Source organism: Macrobrachium nipponense, chromosome 30, assembly GCF_015104395.2.
Source record: "Macrobrachium nipponense isolate FS-2020 chromosome 30, ASM1510439v2, whole genome shotgun sequence".
Taxonomy (NCBI): Eukaryota; Metazoa; Arthropoda; class Malacostraca; order Decapoda; family Palaemonidae; genus Macrobrachium; species Macrobrachium nipponense.
Window position 1 is genome coordinate 22,087,185 of NC_087218.1, and position 25,570 is coordinate 22,112,754.

The window sequence follows — 25,570 nt, forward strand, 5'->3', positions numbered from 1 at the left end:
GGAAGAAATACAGCGTCCTTCACCTGGGGTTTTACTGTCAAATTTTCCTGGTTACACAGGCTACGGGCGACTGGAGACCAGTAATCGCCATTTTCCACCTGAATCACTTTGTAAGGAAGACAAGGGTCAGGATGGAGACACCCTGGACAGTTTTGACAGCAATAAGAGACAAAAACCTCTTGCTGTCAATAGACTTGAAGGGTGCTTGTTTCCAGATTCCAATCTACCCTTCATCAGGAAGTTCCATCGCTTCTCCCTGGGAGAGCAGGCCTTCCAATTCAAGGTCCTTTGCTTTGGATTGACTATGGCCCCTCAGGTGGTCACAAGTGTCTTTGCCCTAGTCTCAACATGGGTTCATGTTCAAGGGAGAAGCTAATTCAGGACAGGGATCATCATCTTCAGCTTTGTGAGTATCTGGGCATAGTAGTAAACCTGGAGAAGTCCAATCTGGTTCCCAGCCAGAGAGCTCTCTATCTAGGTATGGATATAGGTACAGCAGTGTCGAGGGTTTTTCCATTGGACCAGAGGTTGGAGAGGTTGTGGCGGAATCAAAGCTAAGTAAAAAACAAGCAAACTCCCCACAGTTACGTTAATCGTACAAGCTAACAAAATTTCCTTTCACACTCAACTTTCCCTCTACATTACTTTTAACCTGCAGGACAATTGGTTCAACGAAATACTGAACACACAAAACACAAACACGTACTCACCTCTGGCTGCAGCATACTCAGGGCTAGGCTGTGCAGTCCGCTGGATATAGGCTATAGGCTAGTCGACACACAACCACCACCGATAACCAAACACAAACCAACCAACTGAGACCCACAACCCCACAACAACCCGACAGATCACTGCAGACGAACACCAACAGCCCGAAAGAACATGACAACCACACAACTTACCCCAGCACAACAACCCGCCAACACCAACAATGCCCCAACCACCACTCACAGACACTGAAACGCACTACCAACCTCTTCAACCTCACCACAACCAGACAAGCAAATGCACATCAACTTTACAACCCCAAAATCTATCAAATAACACATCAGCAGACAAAACTGCTGCCAAAACCAACTTTATGCCTTCCACAAACGCCTTACTTCTTACGACTCTCGTAACAGACTCCCGCCACCAATCCACACCAGAGCTCCACAACAGACACGCTTCCGACCGCCATTTAACCACTCCCATTTATTCTTCCACCAATCTCTCTCTCTCTCTCTCTCTCTCTCTCTCTCTCTCTCTCTCTCTCTCTCTCTCTCTCTCTCTCTCTCTCTCTCTCTCACGCAACCCTTGGAGACGTTATCAAATATAAACTACTATCATTATTCCTCCACAATACCTCCCCCATTACATTTGACAACATCTCCTTACACTCACAACATCCACACTAAATTGCCTTTCGCAACACCCAAGGATGCTCAGTGCAGGCCCCCTGGATCTTGTTTGAGGACCATCATACACTCTTTCAGTTACATCGCCATTCACTTCTTCCAAACGACTTTCATTCACACTCCCTTTATCTCCCTCACTACCATCCTCCCAAATTCCATTCACTACTTCACCGATGTCTTCTAACTCTGGTTCCAATATCTCCCCTATTTTGGCCACCAAACCACTCAGTTCATCCATACTTCTGGCAAACTCCTGCAAAGACTACCTCCTGTCAACTACCTCCTTACTACTCAGTTTTATACATTCAACTTCCCTGCCAGATATATACTTAGCTATAGACTCCGTCGTCTCCGACAGAATTTCAAATTTCGCGGCACACGCTACCGGTAGGTCAGGTGATCTACCGCCCTGCCCTGGGTGGCAGGACTAGGAACCATTCCCGTTTTCTAATCAGAATTCTTCTGTCGCCCGGACCATCAACATTGTTGTTGGTTCCTCTCGATTGGTTTTTCTTTTTTCACCGGCAATTGATCTTCTTGACCGACTTTTGGTGACGTATCTGGATTGTTGGATTGGCATACGCTTTTGTGGACTTGATTTTGGAATTTTCTTTAATAATGTCTGACTCTGGAATGGTTGTGAGACGTTGTGTGAATGTAGGCTGTAAGGTGAGGTTGCCGAAAGCTTCGGTAGACCCTCACACGGTATGCAAGGGGTGCAGGGAGTATGAATGTTCTTTTACTAATACTTGTAAGGAATGTGAGAACTTGAGTGAGAACGAATGGAAGAATCTAACTAATTATTTAAAAAAAGTTAGAGAGAGAAGAGTGAGGAAGGCTTCTTATAGAAGTTTCTTTACAGTAGTTCTAGATCTGAACTAATTCCTAGCTTGGGATCTTCCCCAAGGGTAAGTATTGCTACTTCTCCTTCCATTGCAGCCCCTTCTCTATTGCAGAACCTGTAGATCCAGCAAAAGAACTTGCTTGATCTAAAAGCAGCCCTTCAAGTTGATGGAAAACAAAATGGCTGCCATACAAGGTAAGGCTAGTGATTATTCAGTGGACAGTGATATGAGTGTCCCCAGTGTAGTGGAGGGGGCATCTGGTCGGCTCAGCAACGCTCCTAGGTCTAGACCTCTTCCAAGCTCACATGCCCAGAGGAGAAGGAATGTCGAAAACCGAAAGGAGGTTGTGGAGAATCCCCACCGATCAGGTGTCCCTTCGGCGGTTTCTGTGACACCCCAGACTGCCAAGGATCGCTATTGTAAAAGCGTCCTGCGTGAGTGTTTTTCGTCGTCGGGATCTTCATCTCCGAGACGTGATTGGAGAGATTCAGATCGATCTCGGCCACTCAAGAGGAGTTGGAAGGCTCCGAATATTGATTCGAGCCCAGAAAACTTCCCTGAGGAGTCTCCCTCGGGAGTGAAGAAGGCAAGAAGAGCCATTCTTTCAACCAGAGTGAGAAGGAGGCAGGAGGTGGAGGCTATGGACTCCTCCCCTCCTCCTTCCCCTCCTCCCGAAGAGGATAAAGAGGAGGCTACGAAGAGATTCATGATGGCGATGCAAGAGCAGGGATTTCGTCTTTTGTAGGAGTTCTGTCAAGGAGCCTCCTAGAAGGAAAGACTCTTCCCTTCCGATCAAAAGATCCTCCAGACGTATGGAGGTATCTGCCGCCAGGATCGTTACTCCTACTCGAGGTGAGGTTTCCTGTACGAACCTGGATGAACCGATCAGACTGTCTGGCCACCGGCCAGGAGTGAGGAGTCACCCAGGAGGCAGGAGCCAAGAGCCAGGAGTGAGGAGTCAACCAGGAGGCAGGAGCCCAGAGCCAGGAGTGTGGAAGACATCCAGGCAGGAGGGCAGGAGCCCAGGGAGGCAAGAGGGCCCCAGGAGGCAGGAAGCCAAGGAGGCAAGAGGCCAGGAGGCAAGAGGCAGGGAGTCCAGGAGTTCCAAGAGGCAGGTGAGCCAGGAGCCAAGAGGTCTAGGAGTCAGGAGGCAGGAGCCAGGAGTCCGGTAGGTCAGGAGGCCCAGGAGTCCGGAGTCAATGGAGGGCAGGACGTGCAGGGAGCCAGGAGGGCAGGAGTCCAGGATGGCAAGAGTCCAAGAGCCAGGGGAGCAGGAGTCGGAGACTCGTTCCTGGAGGTTATGACTCTTCTCCAAATAGGAGCTCCTCTCCTTCAGAGCATAGGAGGTCTTGGAAGGACTTCTCCCGCCAAACGTGAACTTCCTCCTTCGTCTGATCGAGGGTTAGACGAGTTGTCTGATGACGAACCTCCTGCTAATGAGGGGACTATCGAGTTATAAAGTCTTAGCCTCATTATTGCTTCAAGAATTTGGAGATTCTCTTAGTCCGGCGGCTCCTCCTTCTCCTCGTTCTCTCTTTTCGAGCTCGGCTACGGCAAAATCTTCGGCCTTTTTGAAAATGAAGCCTGCTATATCGATGAAGAAGGCACTCCATTCTTTAGATTCTTGGATGGACAAGAAGGAGTTAGGAAAGACGGTATTCTGCATGCCTCCTTCCAAACTACATGGAAAGAGAGGTATTTGGTATGGGACAGGAGAGACTATGGGTCTTTCTCTACCTGCCTCTGCAGATGCGGACTTTTCCAATTTAGTGGAGGCCTCTAGACGTCACTCCTTAGGATCGGTCAGAGCGACGTGGAGCACTTCAGAGTTGAACCACTTTCTAAAGGGACTTTTTGTCACTTTAGAGGTGTTCAACTTTCTGGATTGGTCACTCGGAGTTCTGGCCAACAAATCTAAAGATCCGGAGTTTCTTAAAAACCCAGAGATTCTCCATAGCGTCCTGTCTTGCATGGACAAGGCAGTACAAGACGGTTCGGGTGAAGTGGCTTCCCTTTTTGGTGCTGGTCTCCTGAAAAAGAGATCAGTATATGGATCCCTATTATCGAAAGGGGTTTCTCCGAGCCAGAGGACTGCTTTATTGTTCGCCCCTCTATCGGATCATCTGTTTCCTTCTCAGTTAGTGAAGGATATATCTCGCTCGCTAACTGAGAAGGCGACACAAGACCTACTAACACAAACGTCCAAGAAAGGACGCCCTGTAGTGTCGGCGATTAAGAAGGACTCTCGTCCTCCTCAGCAGCCCTTTCGTGGAGGTACAGCGACTCGTCCCCCTGCCAGAAAGAAGAGCTCTGATAAGAGAGGAAGGTCTTCCTTTAGGCCCTTCAAGAAATCCAAGTGACTTGTTGCTCCTTCAAGCACCAGTGGGCGCCAGACTCCTGAACTTTGCAGGAGTATGGGCAAAAAGGGGAGCCGACCCTTGGTCAGTGTCGGTCCTAAAGAAGGGATATGTAATCCCCTTCGACAACAGCCCTCCCTAACATCTACGCCTCGGGAACTGTCAGCGAGGTACAGAGACCCGGTAATGAGAAAGACTCTCCTTCAAATGGTGGAACAAATGTGGGAAAAAGAGGCCATCGAACTTGTGCAGGATCCACACTCCCCGGGATTTTACAATCGCCTTTTTCTAGTACCAAAGGCATCGGGGGGGTGGAGACCAGTTCTGGACGTAAGCGCTCTGAATCGCTTTGTTCAGAAAAAGAAGTTTCGCATGGAAACGTCCGCCTCAGTAATGTCGGCTCTTCGTCCAGGAGATTGGATGGTCTCTCTGGACTTGCAAGACGCATATTTCCACGTTCCCATTCACCATTTGTCAAAGAAATATCTTCGTTTTGTAATAGGAGACAAGATCTTTCAGTTCAGGGCTCTGTGCTTCGGTCTGTCTACAGCTCCGCAAGTATTCCAACCTGATGGCGAATGTGGCAAGATGGCTTCACCTAGAGGGAATAAACATCTCCCTCTACTTGGACGACTGGCTGATCAGGGCCAAGTCGGAGATTCAGTGCTTGGAGGACTTATCAGTAACAAGGAACATGATAGATTCGCTGGGATTGCTCGTCAACCTCGAGAAGTCACAGCTGATCCCCAGCCAGAACTTGGTCTATCTGGGGATTCAGATGGATTCTCGGGGTTTTCGAGTATATCCTTCGCGAGAAAGAATCACTCGAGGTTTGTCGAGAATCTCGAGCTTCTTAGAGAGAAAGAACAGTTCAGCGAGGGATTACCTGAGCCTTTTGGGGACCCTGTCCTCACTAGAAAAGTTCTTCTCTCTGGGGAGACTTCACCTTCGCCCTCTTCAGTTTTTCCTCAAAGAGGTGTGGAGTTGGAAGACGGGACAACTCTCGGACATCTTCCAACTTCCACAAGAGGTAAGAGATCATTTTGAAGTGGTGGATCCCTCCTCTTCAAAAGAACGAGGGCGTATCGCTTGCCCTGCAGAACCCAGACCAAGTGTTATATACCGACGCTTCGGAGTCGGGATGGGGAGCGACGCTAGGAGCAAGGGAGGTGTCAGGCACCTGGACAAAGGACAGGTGTCCTGGCACATCAATTGCAAGGAACTAGTGGCCATACACCTAGCCTTAAAGTTCTTCGAAGAGATAGTCAGAGGCGGGGTGATACAGATAAACTCGGACAACACCACGGCTCTGGCTTACATACGCAAGCAAGGAGGCACGCACTCTTTCTCCCTCTATCAGTTAACAAGACACCTGTTAACCTGGACGGAAGAAAGAGGCATAACTCTCCTCACAAGGTTTGTTCAAGGGATCAAGAATGTGAGAGCGGACAGACTGAGCAGGAGGAATCAGGTCCCTTCCCACAGAATGGACTCTACAGCGAAGAAGTGTGTCGAAGTCTTTGGTCCCTGTGGGGGAGACCTCACATAGACCTGTTTGCGACGTTCCTCTCCAAAAGAATAGAGATATTTTGCTCTCTAGTGGAAGATCCGAGAGCCTTCGCAATAGACGCGTTTCTCCTGGATTGGGAAGTGCTCAGGAAGTTCGTAGCTTCGAAGAGCACGAAGTTGACGCTAATAGCCCCATTTTGGCCAGCCCAGGAATGGTTCACGGAGGTACTGGAGTGGATAGTGGACTTCCCCAGATCGCTTCCAAACAGACCAGATCTACTCAGACAACCCCACTTCGAGAGGTTTCATCACAACCTCCCAGGTCTCGCTCTGACTGCCTTTCGACTATCGAAAGACTTGTCAGAGCGAGGGGCTTTTCTCGGCAAGGCTTGCGGGCTCTATCGCTAGAGCCCGCAGAGCTTCGACGAGAAGAGTATACCAATCAAAGTGGGAAGTCTTTAGGAGGTGGTGTAAGGGTCAGAAGCTGTCCTCCTCCAGTACCTCTATAGTGAATATTGCCGATTTCCTCCTCTTTCTGAGAGAGGAATCACACCTATCTGTCTCAACAATAAAGGGATACAGAAGCATGCTGTCTTCAGTATTTAGGAATCGAGGCCTAGACATTGCAAGCAACAAAGATCTACACGATCTAATTAGATCTTTTGAGACTTCAAAGGCAGCTACTCCTAGAACACCTAGTTGGAATCTAGACGTGGTCCTGAAATTCCTTTCATCGGATAAATTCGAGCCTTTACATCTGGCTTCCTTCCGCGACGTCACTAGGAAATGCTTGTTCCTGGTGGCTCTCGCTACAGCCAAGAGGACGAGCGAATTGCACGCTCTGGATTCCACGGTGGGGTTCAAAGGAGATGCTGCCATCTGTTCTTTCCAGACAATGTTTCTGGCAAAGAACGAAAACCCGTCAAAACCGTGGCCCAGAAGTTTTTGAGGTAAAAGGCCTATCTAACCTAGTAGGCAGAGAGATAGAGAGGTCTCTCTGTCCAGTGAGAGCTCTGAAATTTTATTTAGAGAGGAAGAGACAGATGGGAGCTTGTCAACAAGGTCTTTGGTGTGCGGTGAAGAACCCCAAAAGACTCATGTCCAAGAACGCCTTTGGCTTTCTTTGTGAGAAGCGTTATTACGGACGCTCACAAGAACTGCTCGGAGGAATCCTTCGGTCTTCTAAAAGTCAAGACCCATGAAGTGAGGGCAGTAGCAACGTCTTTGGCGTTCCAAAAGAATATGTCTCTAAAAAATATCATTGAGACTACATATTGGAGGTGCAATTCAGTGTTTGCATCTCATTATCTGAAGGATGTGAGAGTGACCTATGAGAAGTGCTTCTCGCTAGGTCCTTTGTATCAGCAGATACAGTGCTGGGTCTTGGAGCAAAGACTGATCCTTAATTTTGTGTTTTTTTTATCGTACATAAACCCTCTTTTGTCAGATATGTGCTTGGTTTCTATTAGCAAGCTCACTAATGTCGCACGGGAGCATAGTGTCATTGCTGGTAGGGGATCAAGGGTATGTATGGCTAGTAGGGGAGTACAAAATTTTTTTTTTGTATATTTTGTAATGAAAGTGTATTTATGTTTCGAGTTTTTGTTGTTTGTAAGGAGTTCGGGGATAACTCCTTACAATCTTAGAACTAACATGGATGTTAGGATCAGGTGATCGGGATCGGTTTTGTGCTCCTTGAACAAGGTGTATTGTCATGTTAGTGGAATAGCACCCAATGACAAAGGCCTTTAGGCTCTGCCGAGTAAGTGGATAGACCCCATTGGCAGACCCACAAGAACTCTTAGCCATAGATCAATATCTCGCTGAGGCTCTTGAGGCTAAGCAGACTCCAAGGCAGTAGCCGCGAAGTCTTCAGCCTAATAAGGTAGGAACCAAGGTTTATTAATACCTACAACATATGTTGTTTACCTGTCTATTTCAGTAGTTAGCTGTCTCTTACCCACCACCAAATGGGTTGCTAAATCAGCTAAGTATATATCTGGCAGGGAAGTTGAATGTATAAAAATGATATTGTCATGTTACAATAAAGTTTTATACATACTTACCTGACAGATATATACGATTAATGGCCCACCCAGCCTCCCCGCAGGAGACAGGTGGAAGAGAAGAATTCTGATTAGAAAACGGGAATGGTTCCTAGTCCTGCCACCCAGGGCAGGGCGGTAGATCACCTGACCTACCGGTAGCGTGTGCCGCGAAATTTGAAATTCTGTCGGAGACGACGGAGTCTATAGCTAAGTATATATCTGTCAGGTAAGTATGTATAAAACTTTATTGTAACATGACAATATCATTTTCCTTCTCACTGAAGTCTTATTCGTCCCTGTCAACTCAAACCCACATACACTACAAGTATCATTCATTCCCCCAAAATCATCCGTACCACACGCTTTATCAACCGTTTGCACCCTACCACTAACCCCTCTATCATGCAGTTCATGTTTCTCCTTTTCATTCCCTTTCCTTACCTTCTTCCGCTTTCTTCCATACTCAACCAACACCAACTGCCAATCTCCCAGACCCATTTGCTCACTGATGCTCGGCCCACATTCATTCACTCTCAACCACTCACTCATTGCATTCTCCCGAACATACTGTCGCATACTAGAGGACCCACCCAACTGAAGCCCCTTAACACTTAGTTTCCCAAATTCCCAACCTGACTCATCCTCCTTCGCCTACACACACTTGCCACGTGACCTTCCATTCCACATTCAGCACATTTTCCCACTGTTCTTTACACATCCTTGCATAATGCCCATTCTTCCCGCAATTGCTGCAAACCGCAAACCTCAGTCAAACAGGTACCTTGACATCCACTTGCCATATGCCCTATTTGCCCACACCTGTAACATTTAATATCCCTATCTTTCTTACACTCGCTCACTAAATGCCCCGTTTGCCCACCCCCAAAGCAGGCTCCCAACGCCCACCGACATTCATTCTTCCTGTGCCCTAGCTTTCCACATCTGTAACACTGCTGCTCTCGTTCACAACTAACCGACCCTACTCCTCCAATGCTTGCACTCCGATCTCTCTTAGGGCTAACCATACTTACGTTACTGGCTCTAACACTCCTATCAACCACTCGCTCTGCCATTCGCCTTGGCCCTTCCAAAACTGCCTCCCCATAGCTTTTAAACTCTGGTATAACCTCAGCTACTTCAGTCCTAACACTAACACTTCTAATCTCTTTCATACACCTATCTAACTCATAATCCTCTACTATTTCCAAAATGTCATTCCACGTCTTCCTTTCATTCATCCATAGCATTTTCTCCTTACATTTCAGATTTACAAACTCATACACACCCTCAGGCACAGTCGCCAACAACTTCCTCACTAACTCTTTACACTCATTTATCCCTTCGTCCCCAAACTTTTTCCTGTCTAATGTTTCCGTCCTGCACACACAGATCGACAACGACTCGCCAACATTCATTGTTACCTCATCAAAACCATGTTTTCTCCGATATCTAACACTACTCTTCATCCTCTTTGCCTGTTCCACAATCCTAGCTTTCACACTCATAAGGTACATTCCCCACACTCATCATTACCCCATACATACTCAACAAAAATCCTGTCAATAAGCTACCCAACTCTCTTGCCCAGACTCTCTTGTTATCCACATACTTTGCCTCACAATACCTCTCATATTCCTTAAAAAAATCCCCTATGTCCCTACTACCATATTCCTCGTATTGCGCACATCGGGGTACCTTTCTCATATACACACCCTTTCGTACTTCCCGCTCTCTCTCACTCTCGCTCCTTCCATTCTGATCCCTCTTTCTCACTTTCGCTCCTTCCATTCTGATCCCTCTTAACCTCGTCCGAATACAGCGAATCAACTTCCATACTAACATCCATGCTCCTGATTACGCTCTTCTTACCCTTCTTTCTACCAACCTGTTTCCACTCACTGCTATCTAAATCACTCTCAGCCCCTTCCCCAATGTATTCAGTCCTACTCTCATCCTGTCCGTCACCCTTACTAACTTTCTTTCCCTTAGTCGTCTTCTTTTCCTCAGCCCCAGTCTTATTCTTGTCCTCAGGTTTATCTTTATCCTGTGTCTTTCCCTTCTTTCCCTTACTTATCTCAACCAAATCACCTTCGTCACTTATAGTCTCATCCACTCGCTCTTCCCCTTTCTTTACCACTTCTGGCCTATCACAAGACCCAGTAGGCCTACCTCCTACAGCTCCCTCTCCCATGAAACCCTTCATCATCTCCTGCACTGCATTCATCATCACTAAGAATTTTTCGTCCATTTTCTCAACCATTCTCTCTTCCGCTCCTTTCACTTCTTTCATTTCCACTTTTGCACTCCTTAGCATTCCTCTCATTTCATCTAACTCGCTCTTCAACTCCTCACACTCCACCCTCAACCTCTCATTCTCCACTGCCAATTGTCCTCTTACTTCCCTCTCCAACCTCAACTCCTCCTTCAGCCTCCCCACCTCACTCAATCCTTCCTTCCCAAATTTTCTCACCACTCATACACACTAGCCTAGACCAATCGTCCTACAGCTGCCACACCATCCGTCCCTGTTTGGGCGCCAAAAATTACTGTGGCGGAATTAAAGCTAAGTAAAAAACAAGCAAACTCCCCACAGTTATGTTGGTTCAACGAAGTACCGAACACACAAAACACAAACACGTACCCACTATGGGGACCCACGAATGTCCCCTAAATTGTCACGCGTGCACAGTAATCTGGACAGCCGCACAACCACACAACTTACCCCAGCACAACAACCCGCCAACACCAACACTGCCCCAACTACCACTCACAGACACTGAAACGCACTACCAACCTCTTCAACCTCACCACAACCAGACAGACACACACACAACTTTACAACCCCAAAATCTATCAAATAACATATCAACGGACAAAATTGCTGCCAAAACTAACTTTATGCCTTCCACGAACGCTTTACTTCTGACGACTCTCGTAACAGACTCCCGCCACCGATCTACACAACAGAGCTCCACAACAGACACGGTTCCGACCGCCATTTAACCACTCCCATTTATTCCAACCCTTGGAGATATTGTCAAATATAAACTACTATCATTACTCCTCCATAAGGTTTGGTCAGTGGCACACTTTTTCCTGGCTCAGCCCAGTCAGCCAGCTCACCAGTGGCAGGTCCTTCTGGGGATTTTGTCTTCCCTGGAGAAGCTGGTCCTTCATGGTTGCCTTCATCTTCGGTCTCTACAGTGGAGACTGAAGGACTTCTGGTCCCTGGCGGGGGATTCCCCTCTCCACAGCAAAGAGATCCTCTGTCAGAGGAGGTGAGGAAAGACCTTCTTTGGTGGTTCTCCCACTCCTGATTTTCTCCTGTTTTCAGATGCTTCCATCAACGGTTGGGGTGCTCATCTGGAAGAACTCCTTGTCTCAGGCATTTGTACTTAGGAGGAACAGTTGCTGCACATCAACATTTTGGAGTAAAAGGCAGCTTTCCTTGGTCAGCAGGATTGTCCGGAGAGGGTAAAGGGTCATTCAGTTGTTCTGATGTCCGAGAACACCACAGTGGTTGCCAATGTGAACAAGCAGGGGGGCCTGGTATCTTGTCGGCTCCATTCCTTGACAGTTGAGTTGCACCAGTGGGCTGTCAACAACTCAGTTGGGCTCTCTACCAGGTACATTCCAGGCAAGAGGAATGTGGTAGCCAACAAGCTGAGTCGTCAAAACCAAATCCTGGGCATGGAGTGGTCTCTGTATCAGGATGTGGGGGACAGGCTTTGTCACGTTTGGGGAAGGCTTATGCTAAACCTCTTCACCACTCGCTTCAACAGGGAGCTAGAGGTTTACTGTTCAGTGGTCCCAGATCCTCTTGCTCTAGCATAGGTTGCCTTACAGCACCCTTGGGACAACCTCAAGGTGTATGCCTTCCCTCTGTTCTAGCTGAATATCAAGTTCTGAACAGGGTAATGCGTTCTTGAAATCTCAGAATGACTGGTGGCTCCTCTGTGGCCTCAAGCAGAATGGTTCCTGGACCTTTTGTCTCTTCTGTCAAAGGTGTTAAGAGAGATTCCCCCATGGTGAAAACTTCTTTGTCAATCTCAAGTCGAAAGATTTCACCAATCTGTAGAGTCCCTATCTCTTCACGGCTGGAGACTTAAGTATTTCCTCCAAGCAAGAGGTTTTTCTCAAAAGGCTGCAGAATGGGTGTCAGGTTATTTAAGAGTTTCCTCATTGACGGGGTTTTTCTCCATTCAAGAGCTTCTGTTCAAAGGATAGCGGATTTTTTTTATCCAACTCAGGGATGAGAAAGGCCTTTCTGTTTCAGCTATCAGAGGCTACAGAGCAGCTTTGGGTTTGGTGTCACGTCTGAAAGGTGTAGATATCTCTTCATCCTGGGAACTCTCTTTATTGTTCAGGAGTTTCGAGCAGACCTTTTCTCCAAGGGAACTCAAGCCTCCAGCATAGGATCATTCTCTTGTCCTGAGAAGTCTCACTCAAGCTCGTTTTGAGCCCCTGCATTGATCATCAGAGAGAGATCTCACTAAAGACAGTTTTCATGTTAGCATTGGCTTCTTCAAAAAGAGTTGGGGAGCTTCATGGCCTGAGTTATGATGTTAAGCACACCAGGGGTTGGGGGGTCTGTGTCATTCGAATTTGTCCCAGAATTCGTGGTTAAGACCTAGAATCCCTCGGTGCATGATGACAGATTTGTCTCATTTTCCATTCCCTCACTGAATGACTGTGGACAATGATCTTTAAGAGTTCTTGCTTTGTCCCAACAGAGCACTACGATGCTATTTGAAAAGGAATAGTCACCTAAGGCCTAGGTGCCGTAGTCTTTTTGTTAGCACTGGTCGGGCCAGAAGGGAAGTGACCAAGAACATGATTTCTTTCTGGTTGTGCGAGACGATTAAAGAGGCTTACTCCTCTCTTGATAGTTCTATCACTTTTCTTTGGTCCAGTGGTGGCTGCCCAACAAGTTGTGTAATTCACTGGTGCCCTTGGCGGGGCAATTTGTATCTGATCCAAGATGATTGTGTAGAAGATAGAATGAGTGAGTTGGCTGGTCTCTTTCTTTCTCTTTGTTCCTTTCTTCTTCCTATGGGTGGGTCAAAGAGTAGACATGTTTTATGCTGGAACTAGTCTGATACAGGTGAGAAGGATGGTCATAATGGTGGTGGTTTTGTACTGTGACTGTAATAGACAAATCTGCTATTCCATAGCAAGAGCTCCTCTCTCTAGCAAGGGAAGTGAGGAGTGGTAGCAAACCCTTGTGGCTTATATGGTTTGTTACTTGAACAGTCAAGAGATTTCTTTTATTCCTGGAAGGCAGTGAATCTGCCCATATATCATTGTATTTCAACCCAGACAGCTGAGTTTTTAGACATCCATTTGCCTATTCTATCACAGGCTTCAGCCCCCTTCCTTAGAACTCTTTCTTCTAGGAAGGGTGGTCAGGTGGGTTAATTCCCAGCTGGTTTAGGATACTTGTACTTCCCTCCAAGTAAAAGCCTATCGTACGGTTAAGACCGAAGGTTTGTTCTGCATATAAGCAAATGGCAAATTTTAAATCAATTTGTATTTTTCTAGCTGGCCCTCTCGCATATTCACCAACTGTATTATGGTTCGGCCAGGCGAGTGAGAATGGTTGCGTACACACGATTTTATGGGTAACTCAAACAAATTAGCACATACCGTGCCATGCCCATATGCCATATGTTTATTTACATATATTGTGGTATTTATTGTGTATTATTTACTATACTAAATATTGTGCATATCTTTGGTATATTATGCAATATTAATTTCTACAAATAATCATTTATTTATTTTGTACTTATTTCTTATTATAAGAAATATTTATTATGCATTATGTATTTATTTATGTATTATGCTAAATACTATGCATATATTTACCATATTATATGATAAAAATACATTCAAACAATCAAAATTTATTTGTGTATTTATGCCCTATTTACTATACTAAATCATTTATTTCATTTATATATTGTGTATTTATTTCTTATTTATGATGCTAAATACAGAAAATATTGTACAAATGACCAGAAATATCAAAGAATACAAGGAGTTGCCAGACACCACAGATTCTGTGCTTTACAATTTTTGAATGTTTTTAACCGGTTTCCAGCTGGCACAAAATTATCCTATTGTTAAGACCTCAGGTTTGTTAGCTATGAAAAATAGAAATTGATTTAAAATGTCATTTTATATATACTTACCAAGTAATTACTTAATCGGAGCCTGCCTTCCTCCCCTCACATGAACATAGCAGCATAAACAAATTGAATCCATTTTGCTAGTGGGCAGGGCAAGTCACCTAGCCACTAGAAAATAGCGCAACCCACGATTTTAGAAATTCTAGCTGCCAATTCTAGAAACTTTTAGCTAATTACTTGGTAAGTATATATAAAACCTTTATTTTATTATAAAAATGTCCTTTTTATAATAAGTACAGTCAAACCCCTACATATTTCATAATAAGTACAGTCAAACCCCTACATATGAAAGTCCCTATGTACAAAAAACCCAAGTTATGAAGGCAAAGACGAAGATTTTTTTGCTTCTGTGTACGAAAATAATTCAGGTTGCAAAAGGGTAAAGTCTGAGATTTGCCCCGGGCCGCTGAGAACAATTTTAAAATTCCCGCGCTGCCAACTCAGTAGACTCGCCACCATCCTCCCATTGGTTCCTGATGCTAGTCACTGCCGTAAGATTCTGCTCTCCTATTGGTCAGCATCTGTCCCATCATGCCTCTATGTAAAGGCGTTCCTTGACCATTTTTTGCAGCAGCATTATCGTAAACTCTTGGAATTCGTTCGTTCACATAGATTTCGTTTGTTTACGTAAATTCGTGTTAGTGATTTCGCTTTCGTTGTACTGTAAGTTACTTTATCGTATTGTGTGTGAACTTAATTACTTACGTTATTAGCCATGGGTCCCAAGAATGTTGCTGAAGTTCACGGAAAGAAGAGAATGGTTTCTATGGAGACAAAGATGGGGATAATCAAGGAGTGTTAATGTTTTCTGCCATATGTTATTGTGTTTCGTAAAGTTTAGTGTTAATGTTTTCTGCCATTTTTTAAGGTTTCACAAAGTTAAGGTTCCACATTTTACTACATACGTATGTATATGTACGTACAGTATGTCTTGTACCCTGTACACTAATACACTTTATTTACAGGTACAGTCATGGTTAGGTTAGGTATTGAATGGTCCAAATTGTTGTATTTCATTGTTTATTGGTCAATTTAGCTTTATTATAAATTTACTGTAGGGCTTGATACGAATTGGGCAATTTACATGTAAAATGTGGTTCTAGATACGAAAAAATCAGGTTACGAAGGCCACTTCGGAACAGATTAATTTCGTAACCTGAGGCACTACTGTATGCCTTTTATTTTGCTTTGTGAGAGACCAGTAGATGCATGGCAAGATGTTAGGGGTGGATTTTCAAGTATAGATATATTTTTTTTAGCAGTACCATAGAGCAACTTTTGTTTTAGGACAGTTTCAATATCTCCTCAAACTATTTGACAGTTACTCTAATTTTATTTTTTTGTATTCTATGCAGTAATTGGCATAAATTGCAATGAGCTGATCATTGGAATTTCATTTTATGTAAACCCTTGCTGTGCATGGTATAAAAAATTTATATCTGTATACCTGATTTTTTACATGTATCAAACCAGCATTACATCATGAACAGAGAGTGGTCAAAGAATATTGGGAAGCAGTTGGCAAAAATTGAGCAAATTTTTTTCAACAGAGAACTTGCTTAAAGTTTGAGGACTATGTATCTGAAGTATGATTGAACTGACTTCTGCATCTACTATTATGTACTGCATTATTCCTTTTTTGAAGGAAAAGCAGCATTGGAGCCATAAAAGTCTTTTAAACACTAAAAGTGTACTCTTTTTGGCAATATTCAAATTGATTGCAGCATTACTGTTTGCAAGCAATTGCAGGAAATTGCAACTTTTCATTTATGTTCATAAATGTAGAAATAGAATAGGGTAAGTTAAATAAAAATTCAAAATTATGAGGCAAGCCAAGGAAGTACAAATGTATAACAGTCAAAACAACTGAAATATACATGTGGTTCAGTTGTATTGCAAGCGAAATATTATATTTCTTGGCAGTATACACCAAAATTATTTCTTAGTTTAATCATGCATGTTCTACTGAGGCTATGACCTAGCATTAGTTTTTTGTATAAATACTGTATATACATCCTTGAATACAGGCAGCCCCCGGTTAACGACTGGTTCCATTCCTGGGGGCCCGACACTAAGCGAAATTCGCCTCTAGCCGAAATTCAAACGTCTACGGGCGTCACAATCCCCCTTACAGCCCTAGACTTGTTGACTATGCCTTAGACAGTGTCACGCCCAGATATTTTGCCCTAATATGTAATAAATCTCAATGAAAATGTGGAGTTTCATTTCTATAATCATTTACAATGGTCAGCCTGGTAGTTCAAATTTTTAATGTCAGATTCAATGAACTTAATGGTAAATCTTGGCCTAGTATGAGAGAGAGAGAGTCCTTTTTCAGACTGCTAACGTTTCCTCCATCTCTTTATTTATCATAACTTCTAATTAAAATAGCTAAAAAAGCAAACGAGAATGATAAAGTATCATTAGTACTGTTATAATCGTTGCTTAAACACTGCATCCTTAAACAACTGAATGATAACAGTTTTTTTGCTACAACAACCAGACCGAATCTGATAACTATTTTGCTTGCATTTCAGCCATCTTATGATAGTAAAAAATTACTGTAGTTTTGTTACAAATGACGTCAATTAAGTAGAGTAGGACTGATATATTTTTACATTTTACATTTATTCGCTATGAAGAAAATACAGGCATGGAAATATAGTATAGAACACTGCTAAATGTAAGCTGCATTTGTAGCTGAAGCTGAGAAAACAATGTTCCCACTGCTAATAACTATAAATTGTACATCAGTAACATGATAAAACTCAACCGCAAATAACAGTGGAGAAAAAACTATTTTAATAAATAATACTCACCATGAAAGAACACATTTTACTGTTGTTTTCACAATGCTAACATAAATGCATAATTATCGTATTATTATGAAAGGATGAAAATAACGAATGTAATCATGTTTTTTTTTTTATACAAAATAACATGCTCCTGACACTATCTATTAACGAAAATAGAAATAATAAGAGTTCCTAATGGGAAATACATATTTGATTCATATTTCAACTTAAAAGCACTTCATATAACGAAAAATAACCTATTTACGCCAAATAAAAGCAAGAATATCGCTCTGAATCGAGTAAAATAGGGCAAAATAACCCTGCCTCTGCCCTCAGCTGATTTTTCCAAACCAAAACATAGATCGCTTTGTTTGTATTTTATAATATTGTATACATAGTAATATGGGACTACATACTACACTATTATTGGATACAGTGAAGTAAAGCATAACTTTTCAAAAAGACCAAAGAAAAGATGCATATTCGTCATGTTTGTATTTTACGAGGGTCTCTCGGTGCTTCGGCAAGTACCGAAATACATACCGATAACCAGACAACTGCCATCTATTAACAAAAAAAAAGAACTAAATCTAGTTCACATATTAAGTTAATTTTCAACTTAAAAATCTTCATATAAAGAAAAATAACCTTTTTGCATATGAATAGTGTTTCTGAAGATTAATTTACACTAAATAGAAGTAAAAAAAATCGCTTTGAATTGAGTTAAATACAGCTAAATAATCTTACCTCCACCCTCAGCTGATTTTTCCAAACCAAAACATGATCGGTTTGGTTGTATTTTATAACAAAAATAGTAATACAAGACTACAAACAGTACGTATTACTGGATACTGCAAAGTAAAGGATAACTTTTTAAAAGAGCAGAGGAAAAGATGCATATTAATTTTGTTTGTATTTTAAGAGGTGGTCCCAACACCTAGCCTAAGAAACCGATAACCTTACAACAGCACCAAACACTACGGAGTGTAAAACCCAGTTACGAATATACTATTTAACAAGCGCCGTAAAACCAAAGTGTCACTAACCCATGGCAACAGTAACCGTGGGCTGCCTGTACTATACGTACACATGATTGTGAGTTTTTTATTTATTTTTTTTCTACAGATAATGTAAAAGCACTGTATCGACGGGGACGTGCATATGTGAAAGTGTTTAGCCCTGCTGAAGCTCGTACTGACCTGGAGAAAGCTGCCAGACTTGATTCTACAATAGCCCCAGGATGTCGAAAGCTATTGAATGAATTAGCAGCCATGGAAATGGAAAAGACTGAACATGATAAAACTGTTTATAAGAAAATGTTCACATAGGTCCCTATATAATATGCACAGCAATAGAGCTTTATAAAATATAGTATTTATATATTTTATTATTAAATCAGTATAATTTTTTTGTTTTATGTAGTGTACAGTGTAGCTTTAGTCAAGCTCTCAAGATTATGTATTATGGTAATTACAGTATAGACGAATGAATGAACTCTCAACAAGTTTTAGATGCATGAAATATACGCATGTGCAGAATTATTGTTGAAAGAATATGTTATTTACGGATGTGTATGATATTTGATATCTAATTATTTATGTTTTTATATATTAAATAAATGCAAAGCAAAGCAACCAGCTCGTAAATAACTCCAAACCCAGAAGAATTTTTTTATTCGCCTGTTTGGATCAGGAACAACTACTCTGAATGGCATGGACAATGCTTCACATATCCAACAAAATTATGATTTAGAGAGAGAAGCTGCAATTCACCTGAATTTCTTAAATATAGTACTGTCATGAAATGCTGCCACATATATTGCAAACATGTTTGACAATGCAGAAATGTGCTATATATACATATTAACCCTTAAACGCCTATTGGACGTATTTTATGTCGAGATAAATTGTCTTTTGGGTGCCGACATAGAAAACTTTTTTTTAAAAATTCGCAGAAAAATACTTTTAGGCCTACCAGCCGAAAACTTTAGAATCACGCGCCTTGGGGGATGCTGGGAGCTCACGGATCAAGGTGTTGTTTTGTTTACAATCGTTACGCAGGCGCACAAGCGCGAATTTCTTTCTTATCGCACTAAAAAGTATCTGTGACACATCTCGGAAATTGTTTCGTCACTTTGACATAATTTTTGCACCATTTCAAATTAGCCGTTACATGGAGTATTATGTATGAAAATGTGCGCATTTTCATGTAAAATACAACAAAAAAATACTCATGATTGTAGCTTTTATCAGTTTTGAAATATTTTAATATAAATAATGATAAGTGCCAAAATTTCAACCTTCGGTCAACTTTGACTCTACCGAAATGGTCGAAAAAGGCAATTGTAAGCTAAAACTTATATTTTAGTAATATTCAATCATTTACCTTCATTTTGCAACAAATTGGAAGTCTCTAGCACAATATTTTGATTTATGGTGAATTTATGAAAAAACTTTTTCCTTACGTCCGTGCGGTAACACTTCCGAAAAAAATCATATGTGCGATTGTCGTAATGTTTGCACCATTTTAAATTAGCCGTTACATAAAGTTTTACATATGAAAATGTGCGCAATTTTATGCACAATACAACTAAAAACAACACATGGTTGTAGCTTTTATCAGTTTTGAAATATTCTCATATAAATAACGATAAGTGCCAAAATTTCAACCTTTGGTCAACTTTAATGGTCGAAAAACGCAATTTTAAGCGAAAACTCTTATATTCTAGTAATATTCAATCATTTACCTTCATTTTGCAACAGATTGGAAGTCTCTAGCACAATATTTTGATTTATGGTGAATATATGAAAAAAAAACATTTTCCTTATGTCCGCGCGGTAACTTTTCCGAAAAAATCATACGTGCGATTGTTGTAATGTTTGCACCATTTTAAATTAGCCGTTATATAAAGTTTTATATGTGAAAATGTGCGCAATTTCATGTAGAATACAACAAAAAATAATTGAAGGTTGTAGCTTTTCTCATTTTTGAAATATTTGCATATAAATCCCGATAAATAGAATAAAAAACCACGTTCGGTCAATTTTGACTCTACCGAAATGGTTGAAAAACGCAATTGTAAGCTAAAACTCTTACAGTCTAGTAATATTCAGTAATCTATCTTCATTTTGAAACAAATTCGAAGTGTCTAGCACAATATTTTGATTTATGGCGAATTTAAAAAAAAAAAAAACTTTCCTTCCCTCCGTGCGCTAATTCTCCTCCGCAAATCTCCGAAATGCATATGTCACATTCTCGGAATATTTGCTTCGTTTCATATTAGGCGTTTCTTAGAGTTTTATATATGAAAATGTGCGCAATTTCATGTAGAATACAACAAGAAGTAATTGAAGGTTGTAGCTTTTCTCATTTTTTAAATATTTGCATATAAAAAAATATATAAAAATTTGACATTCGGTCAACTTTAACTTGTCCAAAATGGTCGAAAACTGCAATTGTAAGATAAAAATCTTACAGTATAGTAATATTCAATCATTTATCTTCATTTTGAGACAAATTGGAAGTCTAGAACAATATTTAGATTTATGGTGAATTTTTGAAAAAAACTTTTTTACATCCGCGCATTACGAATTCATGCATCATTTTGTGATAATATTTTCTCTGTGCTGCTTTGATCATTTTACAATGTGTTATATACCAAATTGATCGCAATTTAGTGTACAATACAAAAAAATTAACTCGTAGCTTTAACCGTTTTGCTCACAGCACAATTTAAATACAATTACATATATATGAAATTTTGTTTTCGCACTATCATATATCACATTATTTATATACGATAATGATATTTTTTTTTTCATTTCTGATGGTTGCATACTAAATTTCAGGCATTGACAAAAAAAAGGAGCCAAAAATGAACCCTTAATTTTGAAAACTAAGCGCACTGTGATTTTTTGAAAAAAATATTTTTTCCGCTCCGGCGCTCACTCCAAGACCCCCTAGGCATATGGGAGACTATTTTTATTATACCCCTTAGGCGTTTAAGGGTTAAATGCTTGATCCATCTAAACATGTAATGGCAGGGCAGCTACCCAAGTCATTGTATATCTACCTTTCAAAATTAACTGTGACACATTGGTGAGGTGAAAACTGCTGAACATGCTAGTAGTTGGAGTAAATTGCAGTATTAATATGTATTGTTTGTAATTCGTGTAAAGTGGATTATAAGGTACATTTTACTTTTCTTGAAAGTATATTCAGAATACATACAGGCAGTCCCCGGGTTACGACAGGGTTCCGTTCTTGAGACGCGTCGTAACCCGAAAATCGTCGTAAGCCGGAACGACGTTTGGAAATATGTCTTAAACTATTAAAAGTTATAAAAACCTTACTTGTAATCCTTTGGTTACACTACATGCTGTTTCCTGTAGTTTTTTGTACAACCTGGAGTTATTGTCATAAAAAAATGCTGGTTCTTGAAGGTAAAAACTATTGTAATCCTCTGGTGACACTACATTCTTGAAGTTTTATGTACAACCTGGAGTGATTTTGCCAAATCTTGAGGGCTACAAGAACAGTTGATTACTATTTACGTATCATATAGACTAATTAATAATAATAATAATAATAATAATATGCTTTATTTCGGCTCGGGGCCATATACATTGATTATACAAAATACAGACAGTAGCAAACACAATCTAGATACATGTGACATGATAAAATAGAAAAAGAAAATGAATAATCGGCACTTATCCACAAGGTAGCTGAGGTAGCATAAAAGCTAGTAATCATCATACTGGTAATAACAGTAATAATATTGGTGAGAAAAAAAAAAAAAATATGCAATGAGAGTAATAACAGATGGTGCATATATTATATAACTCAAATTTCAACTAGAGACCTTAGGTGGTTACAGTAGTCAGGTCCAGAGGGCTTAATACATAAATTAAATGTAAATAAAACTTTAACTTGATAGTAATCACAGTAATAATGAAAAATTAAAATATCAGCAATAAATGTAATAATGACAAAAACTGCAGATGACATCTTGCCAATACAGAGATTAAGTCCTTTAGGGGACAAAGGCCTCATTTTCCCATCTTTCCCACAATTTTGATTTTCTTCTTGCTTCACTCCTTAGGATGCTTTGTATGAGCAAGTTGCTGCTGTTTCTCACTCGGGTTACCAGACTGGACATTGTTCACCTAACAATGATTTTTAAATTGTCCAGGTGGTTTTCTATGAACATCTGTGTGGCGGAGTGGTAGCGGGGAGTGTTTGTGAGGCGTCTCAGAATGTCATTGTGCACAACAGTGATGCGTCGCATGGTCTCTCGGGTATAGTTCGTCCAGAGGGAACACCCATAGATACTGTAGCAGTACGCGGAAGAGCATCAGTTTCACGTCTCGGTGACAGAAGGCAAACCTCCTTGCAATCATGTTGCCCGCTGCACATAGTTTACGACGCCTCTGTTCAATGTCTGCCGTATCTTTTAGGTCGTCGGTGATAATGTGACCCAAGTACGGAAATTCGTGCACAAATTCCAGCCGATGGCTTCCGAGGAAAATTTGAGGTTCTGCAATATGCTTAAGCGATCTCGGGAGCAGCGACATGCACTGGGTCTTGGTTTCGTTGTAGATTATATCAAACATTCCTCTGCATATTGGCGGCAAGTGGTCGATGAAGTCGTTGGAGACCTTGCACTGATGGGGAAATCAGAAATATAGTCGTCGGTGTAACAGAGGTTGTTTATAGTTGTTTCATTGACAGTGCATCCGATTGGGAGCGAGTTCAGATTGACGTTCAAGGCATCTGTGTACGTATTAAACAGGTATGGAGAGAGAATGCCCCCTTGCCGAAGCCCGTTTAGGGAGCCGAAGGTGTAAAATAATACGTTTCCCCATTTGACACAGAATTGCTGTGTGGAGAACCAGCAATGTAAAATGCCAATTAGATATAGGGGTGTGCCCCTTTTATGCAGCTTCAGGAAGAGCTTCAGGTATTTGTTTACTACTGTCAATGCTTTTCTCACATCTACAAAACAAAGGAAACAAAACAGGAGAGGCTGATGATAGGTAGTAGTTCAGCAATTCTTTCAGTATGTAGATGCAGGTGTCGGTTGAGTGGTTTGCTTTAAACCCGAACTGGTTGTCAGTGGTGTGTAGAAAGGGGAGAAGTCTCACTAGAAGAACAGACTCAAGTATCTTCGATGCGATCGTTGTGATTGCAATCGGCCGGTAGTTGCCAGGGTCCAGCTGCATCCTTTAGCTTGTTTTTGATAATGGTAATCAAGTGAACTAAGAGTAGGGAGTCTGGAAGAAAACGGTGAATTATGCACGCATTGAATAGGGCAGCTAGCAAAATGTAAATTATCGGATGGCAGAGTTTGAAGGCCTCTGCAGGAAGACCATCACAGCCGGGCGATTTATTATTAGGTAGGCTGTTTATGGCATCGTTGATGTTACCTGGCGTAAAACGGTCTGCAAAATGAAATTGAATGTTGTCAGTAAGGAGGTTATCTACATCCCTTCGGGAATCTTGATCATTTATGCAATTCAGGATATTGTTGAAGTGATCGCCCCACATACTTGCAATAGCTTCGTCTCCGACTGCTTCCCCTACTCTCTGTGATAGCTTTTTAGTTTTGGGATTTAAAGACTGGATATCTTTCCAAAGACGAGGATAATCACCAGATTCTAAGTTTCTAGACATTGTATCGGCTCTTAGTTGTTTTTCATATAACCTGCAGTGCTTAAGAGCAAGTTTGAACTAGGGGGCGCTCTCGCCTGTCTCATTAGCAATGCAGTGTGCCCTTCCTGGGGCTACCATTTTGCCTCCACAGTAAAAACATTTCTCGTGAGTATGTATACAGATCTTTAACCAAGTCATTTCCATCCAGGAATATTACGAGAATTACCTTGACGAAATCTGTAGGCAGTCCTGCCCGAAGCAAGCAAAGCGGAGATTATGTTCGAATAGAATTCATTCAGATCCCTCTTGTGGATGTCATTTCTACAATTTGTGTTAGTACAAAGTAAGGCATCTGCCGGTTGAACTATTGACCGCAACCTGGTTTCCGTGGTCGCTCTAAAGTATCTGGTTTTTTTCTCTTGGTTTTTAAAATCCCAGTTTACCGCTGGTGGGCAATCAGTTAGGGGGTTCACGTAGGGAGGGATGGGGTACTGAATGACACCTGTAATGGGATGTGATCGTAGCCCGTTGCAAGGTCATAGCGAATATTGGAGGTCATAATAGAATCATAAGTTGTGGGGATGTGATGCAGTGTCACCAGGAAGTTGTAATAGCGTCCGCTCTATTATGTACATATGAATAAGAGGAGGGAGGGAGGAGCATAACATCGCTAATTTGGAGAGCATGATTTTGACAGAAGCGAGTAAGTTCATTATAAAATTGTTTTGTGGGGTGTGAATTAAGGTCCCCTATTATACAAATATGATCAGCTGGAGAGTCATGAATAATACTGTGTAACTCCCCTAGGATCATGCAGTAATGATCAAAATTATTGTTATTTTCCCATGGCATATAAACATTGATAATTAGGATTTTAGAGTTCCCTATTGTCACTTGAATCCCCAGCAATCTGTCACTCCTGTAGGTCATCACCTTTATCGTATTGTCTAACGATTTGTGCCACAGGAAAGAAAGGCCTCCTTTCGGGCGACCGGCTAGGATTTGGTCTGTAACTTGCATCGATGAAGTCGAGAAGGTTCTGAAGTCTTCATGAATTGAATCGCATATGGCAAGGTCATGCGGCCAGAGGAGCGTTTCTTGCAATGCAATGATGCCTTTGAAATTTTTACAGAACATGTTTAGGAGAGGAATGTTCCGCTTGAGGCCAAAGATATTCCAGAGATTATGTTTAATGTATCCATGGCTACTCACGAAGATGGGAGATGAATGCGCTGATCATTTGGGTGGATGGGGGGTTAGCCAGGGGGAGTGGGCAGTCACTCGCCGTGGGCGGTTGGCTGGCACTTGCGGTGGAAATGACCCTGGTTGGAGTGTCAGTAAGTTCCCCTGGGGGTGGTTGATCCCGATTCAGTCTGTATCTTGAAACTAATATATTAGGACCGAAATTCTCGCCTTTAAGAACGTTGAGGTGTTGAAATAGGCAGGTAATCCTGTAAGCCACTTTATGTTTAATCCTGCATGGGAGTTCGTGGGAGATGAGTGGGTCAGAGCCAGTGAGAAACTTGACTCTCTCCACTATGGCATCTAGCGTCACCAGATGAGCGCAGATTGTGAATTACTATGGCTGTTACATAAATCTTCTCATGTGTCGGGCGAGGTGAAACACGAATGTTGGGCTCCGGTCCGGCGGCCAAACGGGAGGTTCTTCTCTTCTTTCTGCTTGTTTGTATCTGCCAGCCGCCAGACCCCTCATGATCAGTTTCATCTGCATCTACGATGGGGGTTGGGGGGGAGAGATAGGGTGGGGAGGATT